Source organism: Marmota marmota, unplaced genomic scaffold (assembly GCF_001458135.2).
Source record: "Marmota marmota marmota unplaced genomic scaffold, marMar, whole genome shotgun sequence".
Taxonomy (NCBI): domain Eukaryota; kingdom Metazoa; phylum Chordata; class Mammalia; order Rodentia; family Sciuridae; genus Marmota; species Marmota marmota.
In genome coordinates, this window is record NW_026000052.1 from 1,758,711 (window position 1) to 1,776,631 (window position 17,921).

Consider the following 17,921-nt stretch of genomic DNA (forward strand, 5'->3'; position numbering starts at 1 on the left):
CCCACCAGTCCCCTCCCCAGGTGTCCCCACGGGCACCGCCCACCAGTCCCCTCCCCAGGTGTCCCCANCCCTCCCTAGGTGTCCCCATGGGCACCTCCCACAAGTCCCCTCCCTAGGTGTCCCCATGGGCACCACCCACAAGTCCCCTCCCCAGATGTCCCCAAGGGCACCGCCCACACAGTCCTCTCCCTAGGTGTCCCCATGGGCACTGCCCACAAGTCCCCTCCCCAGGTGTCCCCATGGGCACCTCCCAAAAGTCCCCTCCCTAGGTGTCCCCATGGGCACCTCCCACAAGTCCCCTCCCTAGGTGTCCCCATGGGCACCACCCACAAGTCCCCTCCCCAGATGTCCCCAAGGGCACCGCCCACACAGTCCTCTCCCTAGGTGTCCCCATGGGCACTGCCCACAAGTCCCCTCCCCAGGTGTCCCCATGGGCACCGCCCACACAGTCCCCTCCCCAGGTGTCCCCATGGGCACTGCCCACAAGTCCCCTCCCTAGATGTCCTCACGGCACCGCCCACACAGTCCCCTCCCCAGGCATGTGTGAATGCTGTTTTGCTGGAGGACGGGTCAGGCTGGATCCAGGGTCCAGCAGAACTCAGCTCAGGGGACCTCAAGCCTGTGTTGGAAAGCTTCTGTGCCAGCAGTGGCAGACCTGAGGGAGTGGCAGCCCTGTGACGGGGGCGGGGACGGCCTCAGGCAGCCCAGGGCCCTGATGGCACAGGGTGGGTCCCAGCAAGGAAGATGCCTGGCTCAGTTCTGTACCAGGACCTGCCCAGCCCTGCGCAGCCCCGTGTGCACTGGCCGGTGGGCCTGGCTGGACGTGCAGCCAGCTCTGTTTTCCACCACTCGACCCCTGGCCAGGTGGGAGGGCAAGGCGGGCAGCAGGCCTGAGCCAAGCTCTGATTTGGGCAACAACTTTATTGAGACATTAAGACTGCGTTGTGGCCCACGGGTAGAGCACTTGCCCACGTGCTGAGGCCCGCGGCCAACCCCAGCACCACAGAAGATAAGGTCTAAAGCACGCAGCCCGCGGGCGCCCGGCTGAAGTGGAGGCTGTTAGGTACTCACCCATGGTGAACCGTGGCCCCAGGAACCCGGAGACCCTGACGCCTGCTCTAATGTGGATGAGCCTAGGAACAGCACGCCTCGGCATGAAGGACAAGAGCCAGGGAAGCCGGCTCCGCTTGAGGTCCCCAGAGACTCAGTCCCTAGAGACAGAAGGTAGAAGGGGGTGCAGGGGCTGGGGCTGCTGAGTCCGTGTTTGATGGGGACAGAGCTGTCATCTAGGAAGAGGGACAGTTCTGGAGATGGATGGTGGCTGTGGCTGCAGGATGAGGATGTGTCTGATGCCCATGGCTGTAAATGGACACTAGAATGTGCCACTGGACTCTAAGCTGCCACTTGAGGTGGCCCTGAGAAGCCCAGGTGCTCGCTGGCTGTGCTCAGGAGGGTGTTCTGGAAGAGGCTGGCCTTGGCCTTGAGCAAGTGGAGCAGGGCTTCCCAGCGTGGGTGTACTGTCCACTCAAGCATCCAGGTTGGTTAAACAGGGAGGCAGGCCAAGTTCTCCCCGCTGACCGCTCAGCTGTTTCTAACTCTCGCCCTGTGGACATTTCGTAAAAATGGAAGCATAAGTCTGTGCTGTTTTGCATCTGGCTTACCTCACTGAGCACGATGCCCTCAGGGACATACGTGTTGGGTACCAGGAATTGCTTAACCATTGAGCCACACCCCCAGCAATTTTTAGTTTTTATTTTCAGACAGGGTCTCACGAAATTGATTAACTTTGTTCCTTTTTATGGCCAAATAATATTCCACACCACAGGTGCTCCCGGCTCTTTTCTGAACTTGGCTGAACACTGCTGGCTCTCCTGGGACCCCAGGGTGCAGGCAGACGGCAGGAGGTGGACTTCTCGGCCGCCAGAGTCAAGTGAGCCACGTGCTTGTGATAAATTTCTTCTGGATATATCTGCATTTACATCCACATCTATTACTATATAAAGAGATTTATTTTGATTTTTATATGTAAGAGATTCATCATGATAGATGTGATCCCATTGGTCCTGCTTCTCTGGAGGACTCTGGCTAATTCAGATGGGAATGTGTTTTCTTCCTTTCTTTCTTTTTTTTACTACGATTGAAAGAAAGAAAGGGCGGGAGGAAGGAGGAGGGAGAGGCTTTGCCCTCCCCTTCCCGTCCTGTGCCTTTGCAGAGAGGACGTCCCCGTCAAGGGAGCCGAGCACTGTGTCCAGTGCGGCTGCTTCCACTCGGCTGGGCTTGGGTCTCTGTCTTACCTGTGCGCTCCTTCCCTGGTGGCCTTACAGTTCATAGACTTGCCACCGGACGGAACCTGGGGGGCATCCGCCCTGGGCCCCCAGGAGTTCTTGTGTGGATGTGAGTTTCTCTGGGGTCTGTACACACGGTCACTATGTTAGTGTTTGGGAACCGTCAAAGGCATGACCTACCTCCTGACCTACCTCAACCACGGAAGGGGACTTTCCTCCATGGAGGTCTTGGGCCCAGGGAGCAGCCGAGGGTGGACGGGAGCCTCTCTGCGTGGAAGGAGGATGCCCAGGCCTTCTGAGCCTGCAAGAATGAAGGATTGCTGCCCGCCTGCCGTCCTGGTGCGCTGCGGTTTTAATCTCACAGTGACCTCGGGGAGGTGCTCCTGCTTGGGGGCCGGCCGTCTCCAAGATGGATGGGCAGGGGGGTTCTGACTTGCAGACGCCTGACTGTTTTTATGTCCTGATGCAGCCCGGGGCCATCAGGCCCCAGCACGGCTGCTGCTTGGCTCTCTGTTCTGGGGACCTGGGGAGGACATTTGAAGCACCTTGGAGGGGCCCCAGCCCCGTCATTCCCAAGGCAGCTGGGCAAGGTCATGATTTCAGAAAATAACTCACAAAATGGACTCCCCACACCCCACCCCTCACCATCCAGTGGGGACCACTTGAGGAGACCTCTTCCATCCCCCAACCCAGCAGCCACAGATACAGCTGCGTAGGAGCCCAGGTGGAGGCCCCTTCCCCACTGGGCTGTGGCAGGAGGCAGGCAGGCTCCATGGGGTGCTGCAGAGCTGGCCCTGTCCACGGGGGAGGCCTTCTCCTTCCTGACCGTCAGCCTCCACCCCACCAGGATTTAGGAGTTCACACCAAAGAGGTGCTTGGCTCCTGAATCCCACGGAAAAGTAAATCAATTTCGCAGTCTAATAAAGAACTCCAGGTTTTTAATTAAACTAAGCTTAATTAAATGGCGAATGCTCTGCTCTGTCGATGCTCTGATCAGGCCCTGGGGGCTGGGAGCATCTGAATGGCCCATGCTGGCTGCTGACCGGGAGGGATCGATGGGCCACTTGCCCGCAGGGGCTGGCTGCAGGACAGGCAGAGCAAGGTGGGCTGGGGGTGGCCAGGCGTCCCAACTCATTCCCAAGCCCCAGACTCAGAATTAGGGGCTGCCAGGACAGCCTGGAGCCCTGCCCTGACAGAACAGCGGCATGTGGGGTCACAGCAGGCCAGACCTGCACCCCCCCACACAGCTTCTTCCCCTTGCAGGTGGCCGAGTCCCTGAGTCTACCTGGGGACCCTGCTTCTGGCTGGACTGTCTGCCTGGCAGCTCCCTAGGCCCCTGGACTGGCTGCCCGGCCCCAGCTCACCTCCTGGGCCCTCCCCCTGGGCTCACCCCCATCTGCACTTCTCAAGCTTCCTTGGCCCTGAGCCCAGGGTCATTCTGGTCAGAGGAGGCAAAGGCCTGACCTGGCCTTGGCTGTTGGCCTCTCACAGAAGCCTCTGTGCCAGGACCATGAGCCTGGGCTGGGGCAGGGGCCCAGCTTCCACTCTGCCCACCCTGCGCCTGCTTGATCTTGGTGCTGACCACTGGGGAGGTGGCAGGGGCCAGGCTGGCAGACAGCCCCTCCTGGTCCGCAGCAGGCAAGCCTAAGTTGTCCGGGGATGCTTTGGGGAGTGAAGAGCTCAGGGGTACATTGGGGCTTCTCTTAGGGTCTGGGGAGGCGTCCACAGGGCCATGCATGAGCAGTGAGCAGACGTGGGTTGGAGTCCTTGTCACGAGGAAGCTGTATGCCTGGGACTTGAGTCCGCACCAGTCCTGCCTGCCGGACCCAGTGCATCCTGTACAGTGCTAAAGAGGGCCTCGAGGGCCAGGCCAAGGAAAGCCCAGCAGGTCCCTCCATCTTGGGTCCTCCTGCCCTGCCTCCCAACCCTCCTGGAGCCCCAGGGACAGCAAAGCTGTCCCCAGCCTGAGACCTGGTCCCACCTTTTCACCCACTTTGCCCTTCAGCTCCCAGCTGACTCCCTGGGGGAACCGGCCTCTCCTAGTGGTGTGGGGACTCCTGATGCCCCTGGGCACTGCCAGCCTCACCCTTGCCTTATGTCGCCTCCCACCCCTCCCCCACCTACTCTCAGGCTGGTGGTGTTGGGCTTCCCTGAGCCGAGGCCGCCCAGGCACCCACTGTCTGATGGATGTGTGTCGAGGGAAGCCGGGAGCTGGAAGCATCCCGCCCCAGGAGCGAGAACCAAATGCATCATAAAAAAATAGAACCTTCGCTGCGATTGTCTGATCTGTATTTATTTCATAACATGCAGAATTAATAAGATACTGGGTTTGAGGCTACCATGGCAACCGAATGCAGAGCGCCTTGTCCCGGCAAATAGATGAATTCATAAATAACACCCAAGTGCTGACACCCACCACCGTGCCCCCGCCCACCCGCATCGGGGCGAGGGCTGCCCTGGCCCCCGGCACAGCAGGGCTCTCGGTGCCCAGAGCTGGCACCTGATGGATGAGTCTTCTGAGGCTGCCATGTTGGAGACTTGGCTGAGCTGCTGACCCCGGGGCACCAGATCTGAAGATGAATGACCACTGGCAGGCAGGAGGGGACACACAGGGGAGCCCTCCACCCGCCTGCAGCTCTGGTGGCCAGGCCGTGGGGCCCCCTTTCCTTCCTTCCTGGGCATCCACCATGTGGTGGCCATTCATCCATTTGGTGAATGCCTACTGGCCATGCAGTACGGGCCAGGCAGGGACGCCTAAGGAGCAGCCATTACTTACATAAGCAAGTACCTGTCTCGCTTGCCCATGGGTGTGATGGGCCACCTGGAAGCTACCGTCAGCACTGAGATTTCCCCAGAGGACATTCCTGAAGCCCTTGATAGAGAGCTGGTCAGGCGCCATGCCACCCTGTGGCTTTCTGAGTCTGTCTCCTGGCTCTTTGAGGCTTTCAGGACGATCAGCACAGTGGCTCCGTGTGGCTATGGTTCTGCCAGGGGGCATAAGCTGAGGGGCCACTGCAGCTGCCCCTGGGGCCACCCTCGAGACATGGCCAAGCCACTGGGTGGTCTGTCCTCAGCCTGGTGGGCTGCCCCTAAGGGTGTGAGTTCCTTTGCTCCCCAGCCCGGGTCTCCCTGTCTGGACAACATGATCCCATTGCCTCACCGGGGTCCCAGGAGAGAAAGCCCAGAGCAAGAGCAAACAGATGAGCACCAGGGACGTCAGGGCAGCAGAAGTGATCGTGGGAGCCACATGGTAGACATGTTGTCATCCATTTGCCAAAGCCCACGGAATGTGCACACCAAGAGGGAGCCCACGGAAAGCTGCAGACATTGATAATCTTGCAAGAGTGAACCTGAAACTGCTGTAAGAACTAAAGTGCCTGCTGGATGCAGTGGCCACACCTGTGATCCAGTGGCTCAGGAGGCTGAGGCAGGAGGACCACAAGTTCAAGTTCCGCCTCAGCAACTTAGTGAGGCCCTAAGCAACTTGGCAAAACCCCGTCTCAGAATAAAAATGAAAAGGTCTGGCTGGGGATGTGGGTCAGTGGGTAAGCACCTCTGGGTTCAATCCCCAGTACCAAATAAGTAAATAAATAAAATTAATAAGGTCCCTTTCTCTGTTTTTGAGAGTGAAAGCCTTTTGCCATTATTGAATGCTTTATCAGACCCTCACCTCCCCAAAGGAGTGTCCTGAACCCCCAGGACTAATGACACTACCGTGCCAGAGCCCTCAGCATCGGGGGCCCTCATAGTCCCCCAGACCCCCTTTGTCCCTGGAAGACCCACTGGCCCAACAGGCATCTGCCTTAGACACAGGTCTCTGAGAGGGACGGCTGGGGATGCAGGGGGTCTGGGAGGACAGCCCGAGGGGAGAAAGGGCCAGGCAGGGCCCAAGACCCCAGAAGAGGACCACCTGCCCCCAGCTGCCCTGACACACGACAGCACCAGCAGTGGCCGGTGGCCAGGAGGCCTCTGCGTACCTGCTGGGCTCCCAAAGGCAGCACTGTGTCACACCAATGGCTTCATCAGTGGCACTAAAGCTCAATGTCTGTCCCCTGGTCCACCTGTGCCCAGCAGCCTGTGTGGCTAGCCACACCCACCTGACTGAACAGGCCTTTTAAGGCCCCTGTCCTAGGTGTGCACCCCACTAGGAGGGAGGAGCCTTGGCGAGCATCCTGGGGGTGCCCAGCACCCGACCTGTCCCCACCACAGATGCCAGGTGGCAGCCTGGCCCAGGCAAGCCCCGTGCACAGTGGCCTGCCGTCTTCCCACCTGGAAGTGGGTGGTCTCTCAGCTACTGACTGAAGGATGAACCCTAGGAGGCTGAGGAAAGCAACGGGGCCACCCTCAGGACCCGGCTGCAGAGGGGAGTCCTGCACCCCTCCAGCGCCCGCCTCACCCCACCATCGCAGCCCTGATGCACCTGCAGGAGCTCAAGGAAGAGCAAGGTCGCCCCCTGGTGCCAATGGCAACCACTGCAGCCTCCCCTCACTCCCCAGCCCTGCACTCCCAGCAGGTCTGAGCCCTGGGGAGAGGACTGGCCCTCAGGAAGCCCAGATCCCACAGCAGCTGCCCCATCCTTCCTAGGATCCCGAGCCACGGTCCAGTCCAATGGCACTTCCCATGGGACTATTTCAAGCTTGGCTGACCCCAGGAGTGACCTGAAACACCAGACAGTTGGGGTGAGCTGGGGTGAGCTGGGTGAGCGGGGTGGGCTGGGGTGGGCTGGGTGGGCTGGGTGAGCTGGGGTGAACTGGATGGGCTGGGGTGAGCTGGGTGAGCTGGGGTGGCTGGGTGCACAGCTGCCCTTGTCCAATCTCAGCAAGACAACTGGCAGAGCTCAGACCTGCCCCTGCCCCTGCCCCAGCGGTGACCAGGGCTGGCGGGGAAGAAGCAGGTCAGGTCCGGAGTGCTGACACTCACCCCAGGCCGAGAGCGCCCCCTGCTGGCCTCCCAGTGCACCCACCAAGCTGAGCCTGAGCCTCCAGCGGAGTCCTGGGCAGGTGTCCTGGGCAGGTCTGTGGGATGGGGGTGCCCTGGGCACGGGCTCCTGTGGGGGCGTGAGGGTGCACACCCTGCCTTCCTTACCATGTGAAGGGGAGCCGCGCACCTGTCCAGTGCACGGGGCAGGGCTGCATTTCTCACCACAGGTATAAAGCCCAGCTGAGCTCCACCCCAGCTCTGTCCCTCTTGTCCCCAGGGGAACGAGCTGCAGGCCCTATTGAGGACCGGCTGCGGACGCTGCTCTGCCCAGGGCAGCAGTGCAGGTGGTCTCGAGGGCTGCATTCTGGACAGCAGCATGCGCTGACGTGGAGTCTCCTGTATGACAAGGTGCCTGGGAGCCTGCGCACACCTTTGTCCCTCTTTGCCTGTCTCACCCCCCTGCATGGAGGGGACCTGGGTTCCCCCAGATGAGCCCAGGACAGGACTGCAGATCCCTTCTCAGCAGGGTCAGGAGTGTCCCTTTCTGAGGCACAGAAGATGTTTGTGGTGGCTGAATGACACCTCCACCTGACCTTGTACCCTGGCCCCTGTGCTCTCTTCCCTGACACCAAAGGTGGCCAGTGCCAAACCTGCCCTGGAGGCTCCAGCCCTGCACAAAGCTGACCCTCCTGGGGCCCCCTGCCCCTGGCCCTGGGCGTGGGCGGCTCCCTCGCAGCCCTCCTGCCCTGGGCTGGCTGCTGGGTCGATTCCCACCTGCCTTCTGTCCCTGAGCTCTGCCGGAGGCTGCCGCCTGCCCTAGAGCCCAGCCTGGCCTGAGGACTAGGTCAGTGAACAGAGACCCGGCCCCAGGGCAGTTGGGCCAAGCACACCTGTCAGGAGGTCCACTCGGAGCTCCTGGAGAGCCAGCGGTTCTGGCCCGTTTCAGCCAGCAGGCCCTGGGCCCAACACAGGGACAAACGGCTCCACTGAACCCAGGCCTGCCCCCAAGAATCTCAGTCCCAGCAGGCGGGGACCGACAGACAGCCTCCACAGGTGGCTGGGTTTCCCGGTGTCCTGAGAGGTGACCTGGCCATGCTGGAGTCTCCATGACTGAGGAAGGAACTGGAGTCCGGATCAGAGCCGCTGCAGGAGGACCCACACGAAGACCTGGGAGGCCAGCTCAGGCGTCCTGTGTGACAACAGGAGGCTCAGGGCACAGCTGGAGAGGCAAGAGTCCGTCCTGTGCCGACCGACCAGGCCGTTCACAGAGGTGGGACAGCTGACCTCACGCCACGTGGGTTTGGGCCACAGTACAGGCGAGGGAGGTAAAATCCTGACCACGGCCAGGTAGGAGGCTTCTCCCTGTTCACCGCAGCTGGTTTTCAATCGGGAATAGCCCACCTACTAAGATCAACTTAACAAACGGTAAGGAAGTAAGACTGTGATGAGGGGGAAAGTCCTTGTGCCCATCTCTGTTCTTGGGGCAGGTAGACAAACAGGAGCTGCCCACAGAGGCCACAGATGGACACAGGTGCACGGGTTAATGGACAAGACATGGCCAGACCACAGGCAGAGGACACAACACCTTGTCCGGAAGGCAGGTGGCGGGTGGACTTGCCTCTGCTGGAGCTAGCCCCTAAGGCCCTAGACAGACAGAACGGCCACGCGACCCCAGCCCCATCTGGGAATGGTCAGGGGCCCCACTAACACTCAGCAGCCCATCTGTAGTGGCCAAGCTCCATCCACTCTGCCCACCTCAGCAGGGGACCCAGACACCCCGGCCAACCCAGAGGCAGGCCACTGGGCCACCCTTTAGGATGCCACTCCTGGGCCACCATTTGTCCCAGGCATTGGAAAACCCTCTTAGACTTGGCCCCCAGCAGAGCTTTTATTCCAATTTCCTTCATACTGACCAGAGATGTGGGACACAGGAGATCAGGGACCCAGTGTCCAGTAACCTGCTCCCAGCCCTTCCCGATTATCCATCTCCACCTCCTCGTTTGCTGTCTTGGAACCCTGTGGGTCCTCTTGAGAGTCCCCCTTTGCCCTCTTTCAGTCTTTCACTGGGAATTGAACCCACGAAGACTCTACCCCTGAGCCACATCCCCAGCCCTTTTTATTTTAAGTTGGGTCTCACTAAATTTCTGAAGATGTCCTCAAACTCATGATCCTCCTGCCTCAGCCTCCCAAGCTGCTGGGATTACAGGTGTGCACACCATGCCCAGCTGCCTTTGACATTCTTTCCTTTTTTTTCAATTGTGATATATATGAAAAACTTACCTTTTTTAGTTTTGTTTCCATCCTGGGATCTAACCTAGGGCAAGCACTCTGCCACTGAGCCACATCCCCAAATCCACCATTTTGGTCCTTTTTTTAAGAGCACAGCTCAGTGGCATTGAGTGCATCCACCACAGTGCAGCTGCCACCTCCGACCAGCTCCAGAACTTTTTCATCTTCCTAAACTGAAACTCGGTCCCCACGAACACTGTCCCCACAAACAGGGCCGCTCACTCACCACACCACCTCCGCTCAAGACTGAGGTATCACACAGGCTCTGTCCTTCTGTGTCTGGGCTCTTCCCTCAGCAGAATGTCCCCAGGGTCCGTCCAGCATGGGTCGCCGGAGGTTGCTGATGGTTCCACAGAAACCCTCCACCAAAACGCGGGAAGGGCCAGGGGCCAGAGCAATGAGGAGGGGGGGGGTCCCCAGGGGGTTCAGAGATGGGGGTCCTGAGACACAGGTAGCAGCTGGGAGGAAAGACCAAGTCTAGCCTCTCAGGCTTGCTGTCTGCCGGCCCATGGACTCTCCTCCCTCCCCGACTGCAGCATGGGGGTGCGGGCGGGTGGACTTGCCTCTGCTGGAGCTAACCCCTAAGGCCCCAGACAGACAGAACGGCCACGTGACCCCAACCCCATCTGTAAAGCATGCACCCCACACTCTGCAGGCCTCAAGGTGCCGTGGCTGTTGGGACTTGCGCTTCCTGGGACATGGCCAGCTTTGCAGCATCTGAAGGGAGCCAGATGGTCATGGGGTGCTGCACGAGTGCCCACAGCACAGGTGGCACAGGAGCCACCACTGGGCCCTGGCCTTGAGACGGCCACGTCCCCCCAGGCCCAGGAGCAGGCTCTACAGCACTCCTCCCTGGAGTGCCCACCCATCTGCCACCACTTCTATCAACCCGCGATGAACTGGGGCAGCAGGGGGAGAGCAGGGGGAGAGGGTGGGAACAGAGCCGTGCAGGCAGGCGCACTCCTGTTCTGAGGCCAGAGGAGCCAGCAAAGGTGACCCACGTGGAGGACGCCTGCTCCTGGACGGAGGCGGGGGTGGAGGGAAGCCTTGTGCCTGATGGGGGAGTCTGCCTCCTGGGGAGGAGAAGAGGAAACAGCCTCCTTCGTGGGGAAAGCCCGGGCTGGGGTGCAGCCTACGGGCAGAGCACTGGCCTGGCTTCGAGCCTCAGTGGGAAAAAAGTAAAAGAACGGCATTCTCTGTGGCCAGGACCAGCCTGCTGCCCTGGCTTGAGGTCCTGCCCTGGCCCCTTGAGGGGCATGCTCACCGAGTCCATCTTCTCCCGGCCTCCACCTCACTCTGAGGCTGATTAAATTAGTGAATGCAATCACAATCTGAAGCGAGTTAATTGAGAGAATTTATTTGGGCCTGACAGTTTTATGCATGTTTGATTAAGTATTATAGGGTTTGTTTTTGATTTTGCATAATTTAACTTTAAATCCTGCACTGGGGGGCCCATCAACCATTAACGACCAAAATAAACCTCTTTTCAGATGCATCCATTTATGATTTATTTCTGAGTGCAATATCTTCCAGATTTTTTTGGTGCTGTTTCCAAAGTGACAAATATGTTTAAAGTAACATTTTGGGCCATCCCACTCATCCTATAAATCCTCCAGAATGCATACAATTCATTAAAAGTTTTGAAAGAAGTACAAGTTAGCATTTATACTGCAACAAGTGACACATAAATGCCTGCGTTTGTCTTCCAAGCAAGCCGTAAAATATACCTGCTAGCCGGTTCCCCGGAGCCTGCACATCACCCACGCTCTGGGGTGATGATCAGCCTTGTCACAAATCTTCAGTCCTGTCAAAGTGAAGCTGCTCAGTCAGGAGTTCAAGTCGAGTCTTTTGTGAAATTAGCACAGAGGCCTCAGAGCCCAGGCCTGGGTCTGGGACGCGGGCAGCCCTGGGAGAGGGAGCACCAGCCTCCTGAGACCCCTTCACAGCTGGGTCTGGGTGTTGGGAGGACGTGCCCACCTAACACCAAGGGGGGTCCACAAGGAGACAAGAGCAGCCCTGCCCTCCAGGGCCTCTCACTGAGGCCTGCTGTTTCTCGGCCTCCCAGGGGCAGCGCTGAGTCTGTCCTGGCCCGGCCTTGGCAGAGGGCTTCCTGCCATAGATTCCCTGTTTTCCCTTTTGGTGCTGAGGAGGATCCCGGGCCTCACTCATGTTGGGCAAATTCTCTACCCCCAGCCTTACCCCAGCCCCAGGGAAGATGAAGGAGTTGCCCTAGGTTAGATCCCAGGGATGTTCCCTGGACCAGGGCTGGTCTGTGATCTGGCCAGGCCTGCTGCCCCCCAGGGCCCTGGAGCCTCCGTTCTGAATGCCCAGCACCAGGCCGCACTCTAAGCAACAGCCAAGCGCACATGGGGCTGCTCTGCGGCAGGAGGTCTCTGTCCCAGGGAGGAGCTCAGGCCACTGGAAAGACGGGCACAGGTGAGCCATCACGTGGAGGGAAAGGTGGGGCGCGGAGGAGGGGGTCCATGGCCCTGGGCCTCCACCTGAGGAAGCAGGGGGCTGTTGTGGGTGTAGCTCCCGGTCACCAAGAGGGCTCTCTGAGCAGAGCTCTGGCCTGTGCTGTGGCCAGCAAGGCACAGAGCGTTGGCACAGGTCCTGCCCCTCACGACCCTGTGACCTTGAGCAAGTTACTAGTCCCTTGGTCTCCTGTAAAAGGGGACAGGAGCAGCCATCGGCTGTGGTACCCAGTGCCCTTGGGTTCAGTGACACGGAGACCAACAAGTGCCTGGTACACGCACAGCCAGTGTGCTCCCTTCTCAGGCTGGCCACCCGCCCCAGGACAAGGCAGCCAGGAGCAGTGACGAAGCCCCCCTCGCAGGGGAGGGGTCTAAGCGAGAGGTTTGTTGCCCTCAGGCCCTGCACAGCCATCTCCTCCCTCTGCCCTCACGTGGTCACCCTCTGGTGTGCCTCTGTCCTGACCACTGGTCCTAGGTGACCTGAGTGCCAGGAATACACAGGGTCACTGTTGGTTGTATTAATCCGAGTGTGTGTGGAGGAAAGACCATAAGCAACGTGCCCTGATGAGATGTGAGTGGCAGAACTGCGGCCAACTGCGGCCCAGGCAGACCTAGATAGTGACGTCAGCGTCTGCACTGCTGCAAGCACAACTGAACTAGGACTTAAATCCCAGACTCTGGGGGGCGATGGGACCAACAGGACCTGGACAGAGAAGGAGGTCTCGGTCTGGTCTCCCCACCAGACTCCTCCAGCTTGAATCTAGTTCCAGCGACCCTGACTGAGGACCCATGTCGGGTGAGCATCTGGGACTCTTGGGTAGCCTCAGTTAGGACTCAGAATCAGGATGTGTGTCTGAAGTGTGATGCGCATCAATAAAATAGACCTGACTGAACCCAGCTGTGCCTCAGACTGAGACACTAACAACCGCTCGTCACACTAGTGGATCACGGTCTTAGTCAGCTTTCATTGTTGAGACCAAAAGACGTAGAACAACTTAGAGGAGGAAAAGTTCATTTTTGCTCGTGGTTTCAGAGGCTCAGTCCATGGCTGGCCGGATCCATTGTTCTGGGCCTGAGGTAGCGCAGAGCATCATGGAGGAAGGGCCTGGCAGACAGCTGGTCATTCATGGTGGCCAGGAAGCAGAGAGAGCGCAAGCTACAGGCCAGGGACACAACATAACCCCAAAGGCACATCCCCGGGACCCAGCCTCTCCAGCCGCACCCTACATACTAGCTGCAGTCCCCACCAGCTAGTCTAGTCCAGGGGATGACCCACTGAGGCAGCCGCGGCTCTCACAGGCTATCATCTGACCTTGGAGCGTCCTGGCTGTCTCTCATGAGCTTCTGGGGGATACCACAGATCAACCATAGCAGGGCCCATCCTAGGGAGCTTTGCACGTGTTGAGGGTCAGGCTTTAGCACAGGAACGAGAGACACAACTCACTCCATAGCAGCACCTCGAATGTCTCCAGTTCTGTCGTCAGACTGACCCATGCCAAGGTGGGTCAGGCTCAGGTCTCTCGGGAAGCTCCAGAGAGGATGCCCGAGGGCTAGCCCTATGCAGCCTCACAGGGGCTCAGGGTCTGTTCCCAGATGGCTGGCTGTTGTGGAGGCCTCAGTTCCTCCTTAGCAGGCTGGGAGCAGGACTGCTAGAACACCCACCCAGCATGGCAGCTGAGGGGAGACTGCTTGTCTTCCGAGATCCCCGAGAGGGAGGCGGAAACCCAGGCATTCTGCGGCCCAGCCTCAGAAGTCACCACACCCCATCCGCCACACTTTTCTTTGGTACTGGGGTTGAACCCACAGTGCCTTACTCCTGCACTTACAGTTCAGATGGCCGGCTGGTCACCCACTGGCGCCCCTCTCATGGCCTCCCCATGAGACTTCCCAGCATAGCAGCTGGTGCCCAGAGGGAGCAGTGCCCAGGAGGCTGAGAGAACAGCCGGCTTCTCTGAGAGCCCAGAACCACACAGCACAGTCCTCTGGGCCTCCTCTGACTCCAGGCCAGTCGCTAAGGTGGACCACCATGGGTGGGGAGTAGACTCCTACCTTGATGGCAAGCGGGAGGGGCTGCAGAAGAGGCACCGGTGGCTGTCCAGGAAGACAGCGTGTCCTTCACATTGTCCTGTCTTGGGCCCCTCAGCACTTCTTGGAAGCGGGGTGGGGTGGAGGGGGATTATCATTGAGCTTGAAGCCACACTGGGCCTCCCCCAGGGGGATCAGTTTGAAAATGACCCTGGAGAACTCATGACTTGGGAACCTGAGGCAGGAGGATCTGGGAGCCTGAGGAAGAAGGATCACAAGTTCAAGGTCAGCCTTGGCAGGTTTGAGCAACTTAGTGAGACTGTGTTTCAAAATAAAAACTAAAAAGGGCAGGGGTGTGGCTCAGTGGTACAGTGCCTCTGGGTTCACTCTCCAGCACACACACACACACAAAAAAGACTTTGGGAGATTCTGGATGGGGCTCAGCAGCAGAGGCTTGCCCTGCCTGTGCAAGGCCCTGGGTTCTATCCCCAGCACCACCAATTAAAAAAAAAAAAAAAAAAAGGCCCAGGAGATGTCACTTGTCTCCCTTTCCCTCCCCCTCACAAGCCCTTCAGTGGGCCACAACCGATCTGGCAGCAAGACCTGGTCATGTCAGGCCCAGAAGTCACCTGGCTAGGCAAAGCGCCAGGTGTCCTTATCCCTGCACCCACCCCCAGCTGGCAGATGGTATGGGGGCAGGTGCAAAGCTCTCCCAGGCCGGCAGGCAGGACCCCTCCTCTCAGCTCCCCCAGGCATGGGCAAGCCTGCCCAGCACCTGTGTACCCATGGAGCGAGGGACTGCCTGCTCAAATTGTGGACTGGTGGCTGTCCCTGGCCAGGCCAGGCCAGGCCAGAGGTATTGTAGGCACAGTGGGCCAGTGAGTCCCTGAGGCAGCTGCTCACCTCTGCCACTCTGCTGCGAAGGCGCTAAGCAGCCACAGGCCCTGCACACGAGCGCGTCAGTCCCGCCTGCATCCATCCCAGCCCAGGCTGAAGGCCTCCCTGGCGCCCCTCCCCAGCCCCATCCCCGCTTCTCAGGCCATCCCAGCAGGTGGCGCCAGGCCTGCGCCCAGAGCTACACTGGGAGGAGTGAGGACCGAGGTGGGGACCCTAGCTGCCTTTCCACAGCAAGAGAAGCTGCTGGAGGGCCTTTCGAGCAGGCCACTGAGCTGCACAGGGCACACTGGGAGGGCCCAGCTGTGGTCAGGTCCTGGGCTGTCACCTCCCGGGGTAGAAGAGGAACCGAGGGAGGCTGGGGGCCAGGGAGGTGGTGACACAGGGCCGCAGGTGACGTCACAGAGGCAGGCAGGTGGAGGAGGGACAGAGACTCACACAAGGAAGGCATGAAGGGGCAAGTCAGCGACAAGCCACCCCAGGATACGCGGCAGCTGGAGGGGAGACAGAAATGCCCCAAAAACCATCAACCCGAGGGCCGCAGACACACAGCCCAGGGAAGAGGTGCATTTTAAGAGGCTTCTTAAAAACCCGTCGCCCTTCACCTGCTGCTGGGAAGTTTCCAACGCTCCCTGGCTACGCTCAGCTCCACCATGGTGGCAGGAGGACCAGGGCCACACACCACCAAGCTCCTCAGACCCTTCCACAAGACAGGGGCCAGTGTGAGCACGGGACAGGCAGGGAGCTACGGGGAGGCTGGGGCTCTGCAGGGCAGCCAGAAGAGTGCCAAAGGAGCGGCCACAGCCAGAGTCAGTCCTGAGGACAATAAGAGAAGGCCCGCACTGGCTCCACAGGGACCAGCAGGCCTGAAATTAGTCCCAGGTGGAGGAACTTGCACTTCTGCAGCTCCCCACCCAACACCCCTGCCCAGGTCACACCAGTCTCTTTCTCCTGGGGCTCTCACCACCCTCCAGCCCTGACACCTGGACCTCTGAGTGAAGGATGGGCAGGGGTTGGCCACACACGCTGGTGGTGTTGGCAACGACCTGGGGCCGGGGCCAACTGGATAGGTGCCTGACAGGAGAGTCAGGGCCATTAGCTACAGACAAGGTGACAGGGTAGTGGGACAGACCTCAGAGCAAGACCAAACTGGCCACATCCCTGAAAAGCTCACCAGGGGACCTGAAGTCCCCATCTGGAGGCCTTGGGGAGGGTCCTGGTCTCCATGAAGAGATTCTAATGCAGGGGTGTTGTGGCCGCTCCAAGTGATACATGCCTCCTTAATTTCTCCCCCCAAAGCTTTTTTATAACAGTGAAAAGAATAGGCACAGAAATGTGTAAAAAAAAAAAAAAAAAAGTGAAAATCACCTCTGAAACTAAAGTAAATGAAAATGCTCTGCAGACATCCCCCTGCCTCAGGACCTCACCCGAAGAACGCACCCACAGCCCTGGTGGGCCATCCTCACAGGCCTGCTTCACCTGGCTTGTGCGGTCCACCCAGGTCTCTCAAGAGTGGGCGCAGATGGCAATGACTTCACCCATCCTTAGATCAATCAGTCTCTTGGGACTGATGCCACCCACAGCCCTCAACAGACCCTCACAACACCCGGAAGGTAGTACTGCTCGTCTGAAAGGAGGGCAGTCTGTGCCACCCCGTCCTGGGCCTTGGCCTATGGTGAGTCTGCACACCTGCCACCCACCTGCCATCTACCCTCATCCTTCCTCACTGCAAGATGGTGGACACCTCCAGCAGGTTGTTCTATTCATGTTTCCCACCGAGGGGCAGTGTGGGTGGATGTCCTGCTCTGGAGTCAGCCCTGTACTCTTCCCCAATTATGCACAACAGGATGTGGGGGGCTGAAAGGGCTGGAGCCAACGGCTGTGGGGTCACTAAGGGAGAGCCAGGGAGCCCCAAATGAAGGCACAGGCCAGGGGAAGAGCTGCTCCACAAGGTGACTGCTGCTCCATAGGGTGACCGCCTCCAGTGTGCGGGAAGCCCAGAGTGGCAGACAGGCAGCCTCCTGCTGGCCCATACCTCGTCCAGGCCAGGGACACAGCCCAATGCTGCACGAGAGGCAAGCACTGGTTGGTCTGATCTTAACAGGCCCTTAAAACAGACAATTAAATCCAGCCATCAGGGCCCTGTTTCACTGTTTCCGTGTTCACATGTGTACAGTGTGGGGAAGCATTCGCCCAGGCTTCTCTGGGGAGAGCTCCGCTGGTCACTGAAGAGCCGGCTCCTGGTGCTCTCCCAGGGGCCCTCATGGTCCAGTCAGTTTTCAGACTCCAGCTCAGGCTGGGTAAAGGCTCTCTGGTCCTCAGATGGGCCTCGCCCTCTCCTGCACAGTGCAGACTGAGCCAGCCCCCAGCCCCAGGTGGCTCTTCCAGCTGCTGGGAGCCCTTATTTCAAGGGCCTCCGCCCAATAGCCTGTCGCCCAACTCTGCCACCTGAACAGCCTGCACCCTGTGACTGGACCGCAGTGGGCCAGAGGGTCAATGAGGGAACCCTGAAGGGCCACAGCTTTCCAGACTCACCATGGGTGGTCTGACCCTGTGGACATTTCCAGCATACCCCCTGTCCACGACCTCTGTCACCTGCAGGGCCTTGGCAAGGTCATTACTGCTGGCCTGCAGGACCCACCCTCATTCCTTCCTTTTATATTTTTTGTGTTACGGGGAGTGACCCCAGGGACGCTCTACCACTGAGCTCCATCCCCAGCCCTTTTCATTTTGAGACAGGGTCTTCCTAAGTTGCTCAAGCTGGCCTCGAACTTGTCATCCCCCTGCCTCAGCATCCCGAACCGCTGGGATTACAATTAGGGTCACCACGCCCGACCCAACTTCCCTCTGGGGCTCTAGGGAACCCCGCGCGGTGTCACACCCAGCTCGCCGCCGACAGCCCTGGTAAACCCGCTCGGCTGCTGCACTGCCCACCGCCGCCCGGCCTCGGGCAGTCTCCCGTCTCTGGGGAGCAGCTCATACCGGGTCAGCCCAGCTCCCCCGCAGCGTCGAGGACGCGCGCGCAGAACTCTCC

The 17,921-nt window shown here is 59.4% G+C and overlaps 1 long non-coding RNA gene across 4 annotated transcripts; it reads right to left on the reverse strand.

Moving 5' to 3' along the window:
- Nucleotides 1-10,977: 10,977 nt before the first annotated feature.
- LOC125619720 lies at nucleotides 10,978-17,921 on the reverse strand. Of its 4 annotated transcripts, XR_007351257.1 has the most exons (4): nucleotides 15,493-17,861; nucleotides 15,216-15,381; nucleotides 14,018-14,251; nucleotides 10,978-13,040 (listed from the first exon to the last, which is right to left on the reverse strand). It is a non-coding gene; the product is annotated as an uncharacterized LOC125619720 (long non-coding RNA). The 4 variants fall into 4 exon arrangements; XR_007351255.1 differs by lacking the exon at nucleotides 15,493-17,861 and adding an exon at nucleotides 17,870-17,921 and having other exon boundaries at nucleotides 10,978-14,251; XR_007351256.1 differs by having other exon boundaries at nucleotides 10,978-14,251; nucleotides 17,769-17,883.